This window comes from Oryctolagus cuniculus, chromosome 10 (assembly GCF_964237555.1).
Source record: "Oryctolagus cuniculus chromosome 10, mOryCun1.1, whole genome shotgun sequence".
In the NCBI taxonomy this organism is placed as follows: Eukaryota; Metazoa; Chordata; class Mammalia; order Lagomorpha; family Leporidae; genus Oryctolagus; species Oryctolagus cuniculus.
Window position 1 is genome coordinate 34,878,824 of NC_091441.1, and position 16,765 is coordinate 34,895,588.

Below are 16,765 nucleotides of genomic sequence, written 5' to 3' on the forward strand. Positions count from 1 at the left end.
CAACTCCGGGGAGGCCTGAATCCTCTCATACTCACTGCTTCTCCTGGTACTGGAAAGACTAGTGATAGAGAAAATCAGGAGAGCAGGTAAACTATCACCTCACTCTCCATGTTCAAATCCTGCCTCTTCTCTCAAACGCCACATTGCCTGAGGCTTCCTTTTCCCAAAAACACATATATCCATGCCTTCCCAACCACAAACTCTTCCATTGTACTACATGGATCTGACCCTCCCATCCATTTTAAATCCCCTGCAGCCTCAACCCCTTTATGAATTGCTCTGCCTGGATTCAGCCTTCAGATACCTTCACAGTGCCTGGAGGATGATATTTGGGACAAAGTAAGCTCCATTAGAAGTTTCTCTTTCCTCTTCATTGTTCTTTGCTATCAAAGACACAGTCATTATCCTCCTTAATATGTTTCTAGTGCTCCTTCCAAAGAATCCTAGTTATATCTCAGTGAAAAAATAAAATAAAAGCAGCAGCAAAATCTCTTATGGTCCTTTCTACATCATCATGTGATTTCAGCACCTCTTTGTTATTGATATCTACAATGCTCCTGTTACTTTATACTTATTCATTGCCCTTTTAACTTAAAATTCAGCATCATTTTTTCCATCACAATTTCTCTGCCTTCACCTGGGTGCCTTCAATTACCCTGGTTTTAAGCTACCCCACAACCAGAATAACTCAGTGCTGTATTTTGGAGGGGTTTGATTTTTTGTTTGTTTTTAAGATTTATTCATTTGAAAGGAAGAGTTACACACATACACATGCATACACACATGGGGTGTTGGAGGCGGGAGAGAACACTATTCAAATGTCCACAATGGCTGGGGCTGGGCCAGGCTGAAGTCAGGAAATGGGAACTCCAACTGGGTCTCCCTCATGACAGGCAGTGCACCAAGTACATGGGCTATTTTACAGGAACATTAGCAGGGAGCTGGATCAGAAGTAGACGAACAGCCAGGACTTGAATCAACACTCATATGAGATGTCAGTGTTGCTGATAGTGGCAACTACAACACTAGTCCCTCAGTACTGTTCTTTTTCTTTTTTTTTTTTTTTAAATCACCAAGGTCTTCCCAGGCTATTTTTGCCATCGAATTCAATGCCTTTACCCTGGACTTTGTCATTATTCACTATGAATAATCTCTTAAGCATCTGATTTAAAATTGAGTTTCAAGTAACTCAGTCACCCAACAATAGGAAATGGCTAAATTTTTGGCATTGTCTAATAAAGAACAGCATATAGGAGGTCTGGTAAAGATGCTGATATGGAAGTTCACTAAGAAATGCTGATAATTGGAAAGAGTCAATTAACAACATATATAAAATAACTGAATTTTTATCAAAATATCACAATCCACATTTGTAAAAATACATCAATGCATCCATGCGTATGTATATAAAAATTCATAGACAAGCTTTCACAAGGAAGAACACCAAACAGTTGAGAGTGGATGCTTTGAAAAGAAATTGATGATGGGGAAGATGAGGAGACATGTCAATGCTCTACCCTCTATTGTCCTGCATGTCCTCAATTGCTTTCAATAGAAATATAGGTATACATTGTAATGTAATTGTTAAATGTGAAAATATGAAAAAAAATCCCCCATGCTGCTATGCTGACTGCAACTTTACTGTGTTCTATTTGTTCCTTTAACTTATATTTCAATCTTATCAAGAATTTCTGGGTTTTTTCCCCCTTCCATTTTTCCGTTTATCTCTTCAAGTATTTCTTTGACTCCCTGTCACAGTCTCCACCTTCTGATCACTTCAATAAAATTTTGCCAATCCTTGCCTCTCTTTTCTTTTATGACAACCACCTGGTAGTATTCCAACTTAGGATGGATTCAACTACAATTTTATCTATCTCCAGGTTACTGCCACCACATTGTTCAGGTCTTCTTCCTAACAACGTAACTCCTCTAGATCCATTACAGTTTACTTTTTTCTACCTTTACACATAATATTGGAGTTTTTCAGAGTTCTGCATAGGGAACAATTCTTTCTGCACTCTACATGCTGTTTATAGTAAGTCTCATCAACTTTTGTGACCTTAAGAAATCAGCTAAAACTTAATTAATAATTCCAAAGTCTTTACTTCATCTCATGCCTCTCTACTAAGTTCCAGACTCATGGATCCAGTTGATCCCCTGTAATTCTCACAAATATCTCAAGCTTAGTGAATTCAAAACTGCAACCCTTTTTCTTCTCTCTAAATCAGCTATACATCTGATATTTGTTACCACATCTCATGGCATGACCTCATCACCATCTAGTTGCCCAAACTACAACATGTGTCTTAGATTTGAATTTTGCTTCTTCCTCAATCTTCTTAAACAGTCATTCACTTAGTATACTGACCTTGCTTACTGAATAACTCTCAAAATGCTGATTTCAAGCTGTCATGATCATCTGCCTAGGTTATAGCAACAACCTCTGACTAGTCTCACTTTTGCTTTTTTACTGTCTAGTTCATTTCTCACATAGTCTGAATGACTCTTCTGGAATTCAAATTTGAGTATATCAGTTCCCTCATGAAAATCACGCAATGATTGCCTTGATTATAAAAGAAAGGTTCAAAGTCTTTTTAGGGCTAAGAAAACCCTTCACAATATATTCCTATTTATCCCTTCAGTTCATGTAATTTGACTCACCCTTTAACTTCCACACTCCATTCATAATGAGCTTTTCAAAGTTCCATGTTGTCTTTAAAAAAAAAAAAAAAAAAAAAAACTCAGTTTGGATCTTTTGCTGCACTTCCCACTATTCTGCATTGACAAAATCCCTATTTCTCTTCCTACTCTCAAGTTAGAGGTCATTTCTTCCTCTGGATCCCAGAAGATATTATGTATTCTTTCACCATTATTCTTGTCACTCTGTGTTTTAACTGATGGTTTATTTGTTTGCTTCCTTCCCTGGACTATAAACAAATTCTTTGAGAGGCAGAACAAGGTAATTTATTATAATATACAGGGTCTGATACACATGGCAGGAATATGGTATCATACAAATGCTAATGACCCTGAATCTATTGCTACAATTTCAATCCCTATCTTCTTCTTCAGATCTATGACTCATAATGCCTACTGGATTTCCTCACATGGAGAACAGGAGTTCATATAACTTCATATAAATTTAACACCTGTTAAATCTATGCTCATTAAATCTCTGTTTGTTAAAGAATAACCATTGAATGGATGGAGGAAGACTCAGTTCAGACAAACTTGAAAGAAGTGTGGACATGAAAACAGGAATTATTATCACAGGACTACTTTTGTGTTTAGAGTTGTGTGATCTCTCCAGGGTTGCCATTTAAAACACTACATGAGGAATGGGTATTTTGCCTAATGGTTACTCCATATTTGAATACCTGGGTTTAGTTTCTGGCTCTGGCTTCTGAATCAAGTTTTTAGCAAATGCAAACTCTGCGAGGCAGCAGTAATGATTCATATAATTGGGTTCCTGCCACCAACATAGGAGACCTCAATTGCATTCCCAGCTCTCACTATTGTAGACATGTGGGGAATGAACCAGAGATCAGAGCCCTTGTTCCATCGGTTGCTTCATGACTGTTTTGTCTCTACTGCTTATTTGCCTTTCAAAAACACTTTAGGAAACATATTAATATATTTTAAAAGTGATACTTATTTGGTATTCACATTTTACTGGAAATTTTATATTTACATTTGCTAAATATGGCCAACTTTTAATCTGAAAACAACATATAGCTGTATCTCAGCTTCACTATCAGTAAAATAGCAAATTAATACCTACCTAATCTGAGTGTGGTAAGCATTAAATGAAATAGTGTGTAATAGTGTATAAAGTTCTTCATAAAGAGTAAGTAACTTAAGAATCATAACTACCACAATCCACTCTCCAACATTCTAGTGTTGACCAGAATTGGCACAAATCTTCAGGTTTCTGCAGACTTACTTCAGTGATCTTTTCAATTCATAAGCAACTCACTTCTCCAATATTAGCGAACTCAACAAAATAAAATGTTTGAGGGAAACATTAGGAAGCTATAGCACTTTATCCTTAATGGGGGGGGGGGGAGTGGATACAAATAACAGCAAAAAGTAATTTGGAAGGAGAGAGAAATAATGGCATTTCTTGATAGGATACATTACTGAAAAAGGCATCTGGATCCTTCAATTTCATAATCTTCCCGGTTAAGCTTTCCAATAGATGTATAACTGAGAAGCTGGTCTATAATTTTTCATGCCTTTTATCTCTCTGTTGAAAAACATAAATATTTTGGGTCAGCTTTTTGACATCATGGTTAAGATGCTACTTGGGATGCCTGCATCCCCTATCAAAGTGCCTAGGTTTGAGTACCAGCTTGATCCTGATTCTGGCTTCCTGTTAATGCATATCCCAGCAGGCAGGACTGATGGTTCAAGTAACTGTGTTGCTGCTAAACATGTGGGAGATCCAGCTACTGGCTATGGCCTTGCTCAGCCTGGGCTCTAGTGGGCAATGGAAAATGAACCAGCAAATGAAATATCTCTGTCTTTCAAATAAATAAAATAAAATTTTTAAAAAGAAAAATTAAACATATCAAAATATATAAAAATATAAACAAAACAACATAAACACTCATATACCCATGACCCAACTTTATTAAATACTAGCATGTTAGCCTTCATTCAGATCTTTCACTTTTACATAAGAAAATGCCATAGCTACCAATAAAGCTTTCTGTGTAAACCTTTCTGATTCCATTTTAATCATTTCTTTTAAAGGAAAACAGTATTTAACATTGCAGATATTTAATACCATTATTATTAAATGTTAATAGATATATATAGTTTTATTGTCAAATTTTATATAAATAATTAGCATACTGTATATATATATATATAGCAGTCAGAAAATTTTTCATTGAGCATTAGGTTCATGTATGTTTATACATCTGAATCTCAGTCCATTTTTAATATTTACATAATATTCAATTGAAAAAGGTTTTTCATTTTTTGATTACATTTTATTTCTAAATTTTCCAATTATTTAACTTGCATCTCTAGTGTTTGAATAGCTTTTGTTCTAATTTTGTTTTATAGTTTTCTATTTTTCATGAAATTATTTTTTCTCTCATGTTAATTGTGTTTGATACACAGAACTCTAATTTGTATAGCAACATGAAACTAACAACAACAATAAAAGGAAACCAGCCTTAAGAACTTCTACAAATTCTCATTATTGCCAAGTGGCATACCTGAAATTCAAAAGAACTTCAGTTCTATTTGCTATGCCTTGCTATCTCCATAGAAAAATAATCATTTCCTGTGGGCTCTCTATTTGTTGAATCATTTAAATAATAATGGTGGTACTGAAAAAGAATAGGGAACAAAAAATAAATGTTGGAGGATATAACATTTGAATGCACAGTAGGGAAAAAGCCAGATTATATTAGAAATAAGAATGTCTTTTGTGTCTCATCTTCTTTGAGAATTTTTGTATGCTCCATACTTTTCTCTACCCATAAGTAAGAGAAATTGTTCAGCAGCATTTATGTTTCAACTGAATAATAAAAATTTACTCCAAAGGAATATGTCTCTAACACAGAAGTCAGTAAATTTTATAAATTATCAATAGTAAATATCTGTGATTTTGCCAGCCATGCAGTCTCTATCACAACTAATTAATACTGTTGTTGTAGCACAATGTCAACCACAGACATAAGTAAATGAATGGGCATGAGTATATGCCAATAAAACTGTATTTACAAAATGGGCATCTGATTATATTACTCATTGGTCAGTGTCTGCCATCTCTTTAGCTAACAATTTATTAGACACTGGTGACTGGCAGATGGTGAGTAAGGCTTCAAACAAGAAAGACTCCTCATATTTCTTCTCCTGGTTGACCACATGTTCTTCCTTCACAGGGGGTCAGCCTTGTGCTTCCATGAGTTAGGTAAGGTGTTTCTGTTATTTTCTTGCTATAATCAAAACAGTCCAGCTGTGTGAAGTAACATGTGTTACTTGGCAGATGAAGGGGTCCTTACTGTAATTATCTGGTATCTTCTTGGGAAAATGTCAGCTAGACAGTTCCTGAGAACTAGTGCTTCACAGTTTGTTGTTCAATATATTGCAGAATATGAGATTTCTAGAGCACAATTCTGGAAGAAAACACTTCTAATGGTACATCACATATGAACCTTAAGTACAAATGTCTTTATCTAAAGATGCTTTTCAACTCTTCATTCATTTAAAGAGCTCGTATGTGTACTGACCATAGGAAGAAGGGCTGTTTAGAACCATCAGTTGAGATCCCAAATTCTCCTTACTTTCCACATTTCAATTTCCAAAGTTTACAGTCAAAGAAAAATAAAATGGAGAAAAAGAAAGAGAGATGAAGGGAATGAGATTGTGGAGAGGAAAGAAGGGAGCAAATACATGTCTCACAGAGGATGCCAGCATACCATTATTTTTTCTAAATAAAATTTGGATCTCAAGATCTTTCTTTGATTTAGTTATATGGTCAAACACATAGAGAATATATTTCCATATAATAAATATCTGGCCTACATAGCTTACATAAACCCTTAGAAACTAACAATTTACATAATTGTTTGCTTTTCTATTTATTTTACTATGGTATGCTTTATTTGAAGGCAGAGACTGATTATCATTCATATTTATATATTTAGCCTATCTGCTGTAGATGGCATCATTGGTACCAGTTATTTACCCCATTCTCCAACTTTTTTATGTGACTTTGCAATTCTTTCCATAAAATTACAGTTAAATTCATTGCTAAATGACTTGCTTTGCCTAATAAAATGAGATTGAGGTGATATGTACATGTTCCAGTATTACGAATTAAGAGGTCTCTTGTGTTTCTACTTGCTTTTGTACATCTGGTGTTATTATAAGAAGAGCTTTCCCTAGGCAGTTGCTGCACTTTCTTCTCAGGTCCAAAAATGAATATTCATGGAGGAGGCCTGAGCCCATAATTTAGTGTGGAACCAGCCAATGCCAATCACCTCCTTCCTAACCTGAAGACACAAAAACAATAATAAATAATTGTTTAAAGCTGCTGGGTTTCAGAGCAGCTGAGTTGCAATAGCTAACTGATTCACCATCCCAACAATAAGCCTAACAGAATATGTCACAAAATAAATGCTCCATAACTATTAATATAACAAACTAATGGAAAAAATAAGGATCCTTCAATCATATTCTTTGAGACTTCATCTATTAGGTCTGTTCTAGCAGACAGGCCTTTTCATCCTGTCTGCATTTGGTCTTCCAAACAGCATATATCCCAATATTTCATAAACCTCAAAGATTTTTCAGTAATGCTAGCTTTGAAGTCCACTCTTGGAATCTGCACCTGAGAAACAGGAAGTGGGGTGGGCAGGAGGAGTGAGAGGAGAAGAGAGAAGGAAGAGAAGTGTCTGAGCGATTCTCAGGTCCAGCTTGGCTATTTTTTACACATTTTTCTTTCTATTCTCTTTCTGTTGTTGTTCTCATTCCAACTTTGCATAACTATCTTGGAAGATGTGAAGTCCACCCCCAATAACAACTAAATTTGTAAAAATTTTTTTCTTGCTGTTGGCAGTAAATTCAAGACCAGTTTCATGATAGGGTCACTTTTGAAGATAATGACAAATATTTTGAGCTGTTTTCCTTTTGTTTGTCTGTGAGAAGAGGCCCTTATCCAAATGTTCCTCAGTAGACCATTCCACTTATTTCTCTTGGTGTGTTGAACTAAAAAGTCATCAATGGCAAACAATAAATGCACTAAGACAATAGAAAATAACAGATCTCCATCATGCAATAATGTCATCTGCAGGGGAGAACACTCTGTCAGGAATAATCTTCCTGCACAATTGTTCAGCTTGGAATATAACAGTTTTCCCTTTACTCTGTCAATATCTCTATACTTAATACTTGTAAAATAAAATAGGTATTTAATAAAACAATTCTATAATTGCCTTTTCTCTAACAAAAAAAAAAAATTCAGCATGCCCTGAATTGTTAAAGAAGAGACATTGCTTTTAAGTCCCTCCCTGAATCTCTATAAAATGAGGCAAAATAGTGGAGATTGGCTTGATTAGTATGTCAATAGTCTTAATTTTGTCTTATTTGTTGCGAATTCTCTATGTGATTTTGGGACTCCAAATTCTGATGCTTTTTTTTAATCTATAAAATTGAAAATTTGCATAAAATATACATATCTTCAGCACTTTATTTTATTTTGTATTTACATTTAGTATTTAACTCTAATTTCCATTACTGGCTCATTCTATATATACAGAAAGTTAATTTTGGCAACCTTCAGTCAAATCAACCAAATAATTAATCAGTCAGGGGCTGCCAGCTTGATTTAGTTCACTATGATTAGAGCCAATTTGCTAAGATGCACATAGGTGAACATGGAAGAAAAGATTCATCATCTTCATCAAAGGCAAACTTCAAGTGGATATGTTTTCATTTATATTGGGCATATTGTATTATTCAGCCTTTGATCTTATATTAGATGGTAATCATATGCAATGTTCTTTAGCATTTCATGAATTAATATAATAATCCATGAACAAATGCCATCACTTTCTTTGTATTGCCTATGTATTGTGAAGAGCATGAGTATTATTTACCATAGCTGCCATTGAGTGGCCATTAAGAGTGTGTGAAGCCCATTCCTTTATAGAGTACATAATAAAGACCAACTGAAATCTAAAAGATCAAATTCCAAATCTACAGGTTGTCTCACCAGCTGAGTGTGAAACATGTGGTTGTTTTGTTTTGTTTTGTTTTGTTTTGTTTTGTTTTGTTTTGTTTTTGGCTGCTGACCAGAAGAGCAAGGCATCAGTGACAGGAAGAAACCACCAGATTGCATTTCAGACAGTCGAGGACATTTGGGAGCTACAATGATTGACAGATTCTATATTCCTATCAAAACACATGGACTTTTGGTTAGAAGTAATAACTTGCTCTTTTTAAATGAAATTTTGTTGTATACTATTTTCCTTTTTATCTTTTTTGACAAACCCATGCAAGAGAGGGAAATGTGTTGAACACTATTATTCTCTGCTATTCATAGCCATCTAGGAGCAAAAATTGACAGATTTTTTTTTTTTTATCACTCTCTGTTTTTGTGAACCTGAAAAGGACAAGACAGTAAATCTGAGGTAGAGCCCCAGCTGATGAATTGCAGGGCTTGGTATTTAGTCTTTTTTTTTTTTTTTTTTTGACAGGCAGAGTGGACAGTGAGAGAAAGAGAGAGACAGAGAGAAAGGTCTTCCTTTTCCGTTGGTTCATCCTCTAATGGCTGCTGCGGCAGGCGCACAGCACTGATCCAAAGCCAGGAGGCAGGTGCTTCTCCTGGTCTCCCATGGGGTGCAGGGCCCAAGCACTTGGGCCATCCTCCACTGCACTCCCGGGCCATAGCAGAGAGCTGGCCTGGAAGAGGGGCAACCGGACAGAATCCGGCGCCCTGACTGGGACTAGAACCCGGTGTGCCGGCGCCGCAGGCGGAGGATTAGCCTAGTGAGCCGCGGTGCTGGCCGGTATTTAGTCTTGACTTTTGGGTGGTGATTTTACGGTGGTTTCTAATTATGAGACTGGTCATCCCAAGTTTGATTGTCAGGTTTTTGAGAAAAAATGGTTAGTTAAAAGAGATGGATTTATCGATACGTCAAAGTCAGCTTCAACATCTGCCAATGAAAAAATTTCAGGAATTTCTAAGCCACTTATTAAAGCAATGGCAGCTTGAAATCAATGAGAGTATATATCAAAGAAGTTGTCAAACGTAATGGTCAGGGTTTTCTTTATCCCTCCCTCCCTCCCTTCTCTTCCTTCCTCCCTCTCTTCCTGCCTCCTTTCCTTCTTACTGCTTTCTCTTTTTTTTTCTTTCTTTTCTTCTACAGAGAATCAGTTGTTCAGCATTTACCAGCACACAACTGGACAAAATCTCCCATAAACCTGCAATTCACACCAAAGGCAATTCTGAGGAGCACCAGAGGAATGCCTCGCCTACTTCCATTTTCTTCTTCCTGGCTTGAGGGGATCATCTATATTATCTAGAACTCTACATCAAGTTAGAGTAACAAACACCAGGCTTTGTGAAGAATTTGGCTCACAAGAACTGAGGAAGGACCACAAAAGTAAATATGAAATGGGAAATAGTTATGAATATCAAGTGTCATTTATTTTAGCAGAAGTTATATACTGTATTAAGAATGAAGGATAAAAGGAAAATCACTACATTTCCTCTAGTTAATAATGCCCTATCCTCTCTGTGTCTCCAAGTGCTTTTTGTTCAGCGAAGTTTAGAATATATTAAAAAAAATCCTGATACAGCTTTTCTGTCTAGAGATCGTGTTACAAGCTTATGAATCTTTCCTTAGATTAAACCTAACTTCAAAAGCATCAGCTGTGGCCTCTGTTTGTCACTGTGAGACGGAATTAAAGCACCAAAGAGCTAAGATCCTACAGTGACACTTCTTTTTTTCTTCGCCAAACACATTTTCTCTCAGGGCAACCCTGTGGACAAGCAGCCTATAAAGAAGCTTCGGGAAGAATGGCTTTTGCATTTTGCACGTTATGGGTCTCAGCATTCCAAGACGAGTTCAAGTGGTTTTTCTTTCATCAATCTGAGGGATTTGTCACAAAATATCAAAATGTGGCTCATTTATTTCTCATTTTCCTTTTACTTTATTTATAGATTTGGGTGATGGTTTCTTGCTGCGGGGATTTGCATTCTCTGGCATTAGTCAAGGTCAAAGTACAGAGTCTTTGTGTGCATTCTAAGCCCTTTCAAATATGAGTTCACCCCCTAGTGTGATGCATTAAAAAAAGATACCTTCCTCAGAACCGACCACAGCCTCCTGCATTTTGTTTGTCTTCTATTAAAGACTAAGCAGGTACATTTTCATTTCAAATTCCATATAAATGCTTTTGGAATAGTTTAAATCTGAGCTTTCTGAAACTAGGGAAGATACTAGATAAACTCCCAGAACCCTTCTCTGTTCCTCAGTGTCAGGCATTGGGTGGCTGTGTGTACAGAATGCTCTGACCCAGTACCAAAAGTTGTAGGCTTTCTTATAGGTACCCTTTTCCTTTCTATACGATTTGCTCTCCATCTCCTAGATGCTTTTGTAATCCCCTCTCTCATCTCCACATAAACCTGCCCTCAGTAACAGTACTGATAAATTTATGTGTGTGTATATGTGTGCGTGTGTATGTTTAGTATGTCTATATATAAATATATCTAGGTTTTAACAATATCCAGTTAAGGTGGTTTAAAATCTATTGAGGTCAGAATAATGATTTAATAAGATGGACTTCAAAGAGTGACACAGTTGTTGTTAAATTCCCTAGAAATCCTTTATATGAACATAAGTAATTGACTAGGCACCTCTGGGCTGTTGTCCTATATGTACAATTAAGAAAATAATAGTTGGTATTTCATAGATTCATTGTGAGAATTAAATTATAAAATGTATATAAAGCACTTGCTCTGGCATATAAGATGTGTATAGAAAATGTGAAGGACATTTTGCCTGATGCTAAATTATCTGTGCCTTGAAAGGTTCAGTTCACCATAGGAAAGCAGCAAACTGAATTCAGACAAAGCCTCCACTAAGCTCAGCCTCAAACATGAGGAAGCAGCCTGGGGAAGACATTTGAACTAAGACATCTGTGTGGCACATCAGAGTACTCTTGCTCCAAACCCAGATGCCCTCGGATTTCAGCTCCCTACTAGTACAGACCTTGGGAGACAACCGTCGATGGCTCAAGCAATGGAGTCCCCCTTGCCATTTGAAAGACCTGGATTGAAATCCCGGCTCCTGACTTCCATAGGCAGCCATTTGAGGGCATTTGGAGGTATGAATCAGTATGTAGAAGCTCTCTGTCTTTGTTTCTCTTTCTCTCTCTCACTCTCTGTCTCTCAAATACAAAAGAAAACAAAGAATACCATCCAGAAAATAAGAAACAGCTTGCACCAGTAGGAAAGAGGCTTAAATGCTCATAGAAATAGTTATGAAAGAATTAGAGGTCATTTTTGAGAATCAAATCCATGCCTGGACTAATACCCAATTTTCTCTCTTTTTTAAGATTTTTTATTTATATATTTGACAGGTAGAGTTACAGACAGTGTAACTGTCTTCTATCCAATGGTTCACCCCACAAATGGCCGTAACGGCCAGAGCTACGCCGATCCAAAGCCAGGAGCCTGTTCCTGGTCTCCCATGCGGGTGCAGGGGCCCAAGCACTTAGGCCATCCTCCACTGCTTTCCCGGGCCACAGCAGAGAGCTGGACTGGAAGAGGAGCAATCGGGACTAGAACCCGGTGCCTATAGGGGATGCTGGTGCTGGAGGAGGAGGATTAACCAAGTGAACCATGGCACTGACTCCATAATACCCAATTTTCATCATCCTCCTCATTTCACTAGTCAATATAATCAAAAGGTTCACAGACATTTTATTTTTAGATTTCAAAATTGATTCCATAAGTTTTTCAGAAAAAGATTTTTGCATAAAATGTAATTATTAGTTATCAGGCACTTTGATACCAAAGACATAAAATTATAGAAAACAAGTATACTTACTTGATAATAAGGGAAATATGATAGTCAATTCAAAACTAATTTCCCTACTGTGAGATCCATGCTTGTTACCAATTGTCTCCTATTTTAGTGTTTATGGAACAGATTAGTTTTTAAAATTCTATATGTCATATATAGATCAAACATGATGTTCAGAAAAATACAGTAAGCCCAGTTCAAAAATTCTGTTAAGAGGGTATAAGAACTATGCATGTAGACAGGAAAATGGCCCAAGTATCAAAATGAATTTTTTTTTACAGTATTTTGAGCCAAAGGCTTCTTCTACCCAACCATTTTTGAATGATACCCACATATACGTCTTATTAGAAGAGACAGCAATGCTATGGTTGGCTAGTGGAATGGCTGGGTTAGTTTAGCATTGCTGATATAGTCAAGCTTAAGCCTTGAACTCCTAGGAATTTCAGAATCACAATTTGAGAAGGCGTTGGTATCCAGATATAGGGCAGTCAAATCCATGAATCTGTAGGACACACACACAGCTGACTTATGGGGAAGATGGCCATTAGGACAGTAGGTATCTCAGATACAAATGTCAAGGGATCAAATGACAGTTCATGTGGGAGGGTGAATTTACCTCTCCCCTTCCCATGGCTACCCTTTTCGTTTGCCCTTTCAGTGGAATGCCTGACCTACTGACAGGAATCTCAACAGCTGTCTATTCCCTGCACATATCAATGCAAACTTAAATTATGAATATTTCTAATTCCTAAACAATTTAGAAATTGTTCTAACACACCATCTAAAAATCTCTGTAGGGAGTCAGGCAACATTGAACACTGGGGTAGAAGAGTACTTCACTCTTGTTTTTAGGGGCCTTCTCTCCCACTGACAGATCTCCATGAGTTCATTTCATGTGACACATTGAGCCATTGCATGTATAGAGTATCATGTTAACCCTTCGACCTGGTTCTTTACAAAATGCAGAATAATACAGAATAATACAGTTATTAAAACTCTGTGCTCGGGGCCAGCGCTGTGGCACAGCTAGCTAAGCCTCTCCCTGCAGCACCGGCATCCCATATGGGCACCAGTTGGAATCTTGGCTGCTCCACTTCTGATCCAGCTCTCTGCTATGGCCTGGGAAAGCAGTAGGAAATAGCCCAAGTGCTTGGGCCCATGCACCCATGTGGGAGATGCAGAAGAAGCTCCTGGCTTCAGGGGTTGGATCAGCTCAGCTCCAGCCATTGCAGCCATTTGGGGAGTGAACCAGTAAATGGAAGACTTCTCTGTCTCTGCTTCTGCCTCTTTGTAACTCTGCCTTTCAAATAAATAAATAAATCTTTAAAGAAAAAAAAAACCTCTATTCTAAAATATACACAGAACAAAAAATTAACATCAGTTGATTAATGTAAAGATGTCTTGTATGGTAGGCATTTGTCCTATTGATTAGTCAGTTAGGATACCTATATCCCATATCAGAGTGTTTATGTTTGAGACCCTGTTCCACTCTCAATTCAGGTCTCCTATTATTACACACCCTGGGAAGGAGCAATTCATGGCTCAAGTAGTTGAATTTCTGCAACTCACTTGGGAGTCCTGTACTGAGTTGCTGAACTCCCAGCAGAGGCTTACCATAGCTATTGCGGGCATTTGGGAAGTGAACCAAGTGCATAGGTGTTTTTTTTTTTTTGTTTTTTTTTTGTTTGTTTGTTTTTTTTTTTTTTTTTTTGACAGGCAAAGTGGACAGTGAGAGAGAGAGACAGAGAAAAAGGTCTTCCTTTGCCGTTGGTTCACCCTCCAATGGCCGCCGCGGCCGACGCGCTGTGGCCGGTGCACCGCGCTGATCCGATGGCAGGAGCCAGGATCCAGGTGCTTTTCCTGGTCTCCCATGGGGTGCAGGGCCCAAGCACCTGGGCCATCCTCCACTGCACTCCCTGGCCACAGCAGAGGGCTGGCCTGGAAGAGGGGCAACCGGGATAGAATCCGGTGCCCCGAGGAGGTCTTTCTTTTTAAAAACTTATTTATTTCCATGTTATTTGAAAGAAAGTATATCTATATCTATCTATAGGTAGAGAGAGAGAGAGAGAGAGAGAGAGAGAGAGAGATACTGAGACAATCTTCCATCTACTCATTTGCTCCCTAAGTGCCTGCAATAGCTAGGTCTGGGCCAGGCTAAAGCCAGGAGTCCAGAATTTGAATTGGATCTCCCACATTGGTAACAGGAACTCAAGCAATTGAGTCATCATTTGCTGACTCCTAGGGCATGCATGATCCAGAAGCTGGAATAGAAGTAGAGTAGCCAGGACTTAGGTGCTCTGATATGGCAGTTACCCCAAGTGGTGACTTAATTGCTGTACCAAATATCCATCCAAGACAGGAGCTCTCTCTGTTTGCCTCTCAAATAAAAAATTAAAAAGGAAATCCCTGTCTCATTTTATCCTTAACATTGAGAATGTTTCTGCATTTGGAAAAAAATCAAATATAAATTTTCAAAACCTAAAAACAAAGAATGTAATGGTATGTCTTATGAACATGCTTAGGAAAATAGTCTATGAAAATGTAACATCAGGGCCGGTGCCGCGGCTCACTAGGCTAACCCTCCACACTTGTGGCGCCAGCACACCGGGTTCTAGTCCCGGCCGGGTCACTGGATTCTGTCCCGGTTGCCCCTTTTCCAGGCCAGCTCTCTGCTATGGCCCGGGAGTGCAGTGGAAGATGGCCCAAGTGTTTGGGCCCTGCACCCGCATGGGAGACCAGGAGAAGCACCTGGCTCCTGCCTTCAGATCAGCGCGGTGCGCTGGCCACAGTGCGCCGGCCGCAGCGGCCATCGGAGGGTGAAACAACAGCAAAGGAAGACCTTTCTCTCTGTCTCTCTCTCTCACTGTCCACTCTGCCTGTCAAAAAAAAAAAAAAATGTAACATTGTACATGCCACAGTAGAAATGTAAGTAGGGTATACCAGAAGCCACTGGAGGAGATAAACCCATTTCAGTTGGCAGGACAAGGTCCAAGGAAGAAGTCCAAGAAAGTCTTCACAGTGGAGTAATCCCTGAGCACTGTCTTAAGGGAGTATTAGAAATTAGCAATAATAAGATTCTGGGCTGAGGAAACAGTACAAGAAAGTCAGGAGAATGTGTAGAAGTGTGTATGTTGGTGTGTACACGTGCATGTTTGCATGCCCTACCTTCTGAAGTAAAGGCAATAACTCCTATAATCTGTACTAATGTGAATTAATATAAACTTCTGTTTTCTGCACATTTTAAGCCTAACCTCAGCTAAAGAATCAAAAGTTTTTGTTCTACAACAACAAAAAAATCTCAAATACCCATTTCAGAGGGATTTATGTAAAATTGTTGGAGAGAGTTGAGGTGGTCCCGATGTAGTCACCTTCTCTATTTACAAAAAGGCCCTGTCTTAGTTTTGGCAAAGTCGTAAGCTCCCAAGATGGCAAACAGGGGGCTGCTTTCTGCTACAGCGCCAGCATGCCATGCTCACTGACCATGTGGCTTCCCTCCTTCCCTGGTCATTTTCCAAGCTGTTTCCCTCTGTGAGACATGTTGCTTATGACATAACTGGGTCAAGCCACAGTCCCCATGTGAGGCTTTTAGGACCAACTCAATTTCCTTCCTTCCCGAGTCTATTCAATGGGTAAGTCACAGGTACAGCAAGTAACAAAGAATGCAGGCAAGCAACAAGGAGGGTAAAGGATACCATGGCAAACTCTGATTTCAGCTCTTTCCAGATATCTGTGGACTTCAGATCCAAAGGGTAATTCCTCTTAGTCATTTTCAGTTTGTTTCTCATGAAACAAGATGACTTTCTTAGGTTGTGCAGAGAAATAGTGATGACTTATGTTAGAAGCATCACATTATACAACATAGTCCTAAGCATAAGAGACCTGAGTCCCACTGCTGCAGGGAAGTTGATCAACTGCATCCCTTTGGAGAAGTCATTAATCTCTTCCCCTGTGGTTCTTCCACAGGCAAATAATGATGCACGCTCTTCCTAGGCTGCAGGGATTGCCCAGCTATTAGAGACATGAAGCATTTGTAAAGACATTTTTAAGATGTGTTTATCTATTTTAAAGGCAGAGTCACACACACACACACACACACACACACACACGAGAGAGAGAGAGAGAGAGAGAGAGAGAGAGAGAGAATATCTCCCAAATGGACACAACACCTGAGGCTGGTCCAGGGCAAAGTCAGGAGTATGGAACTCCATCTGGAT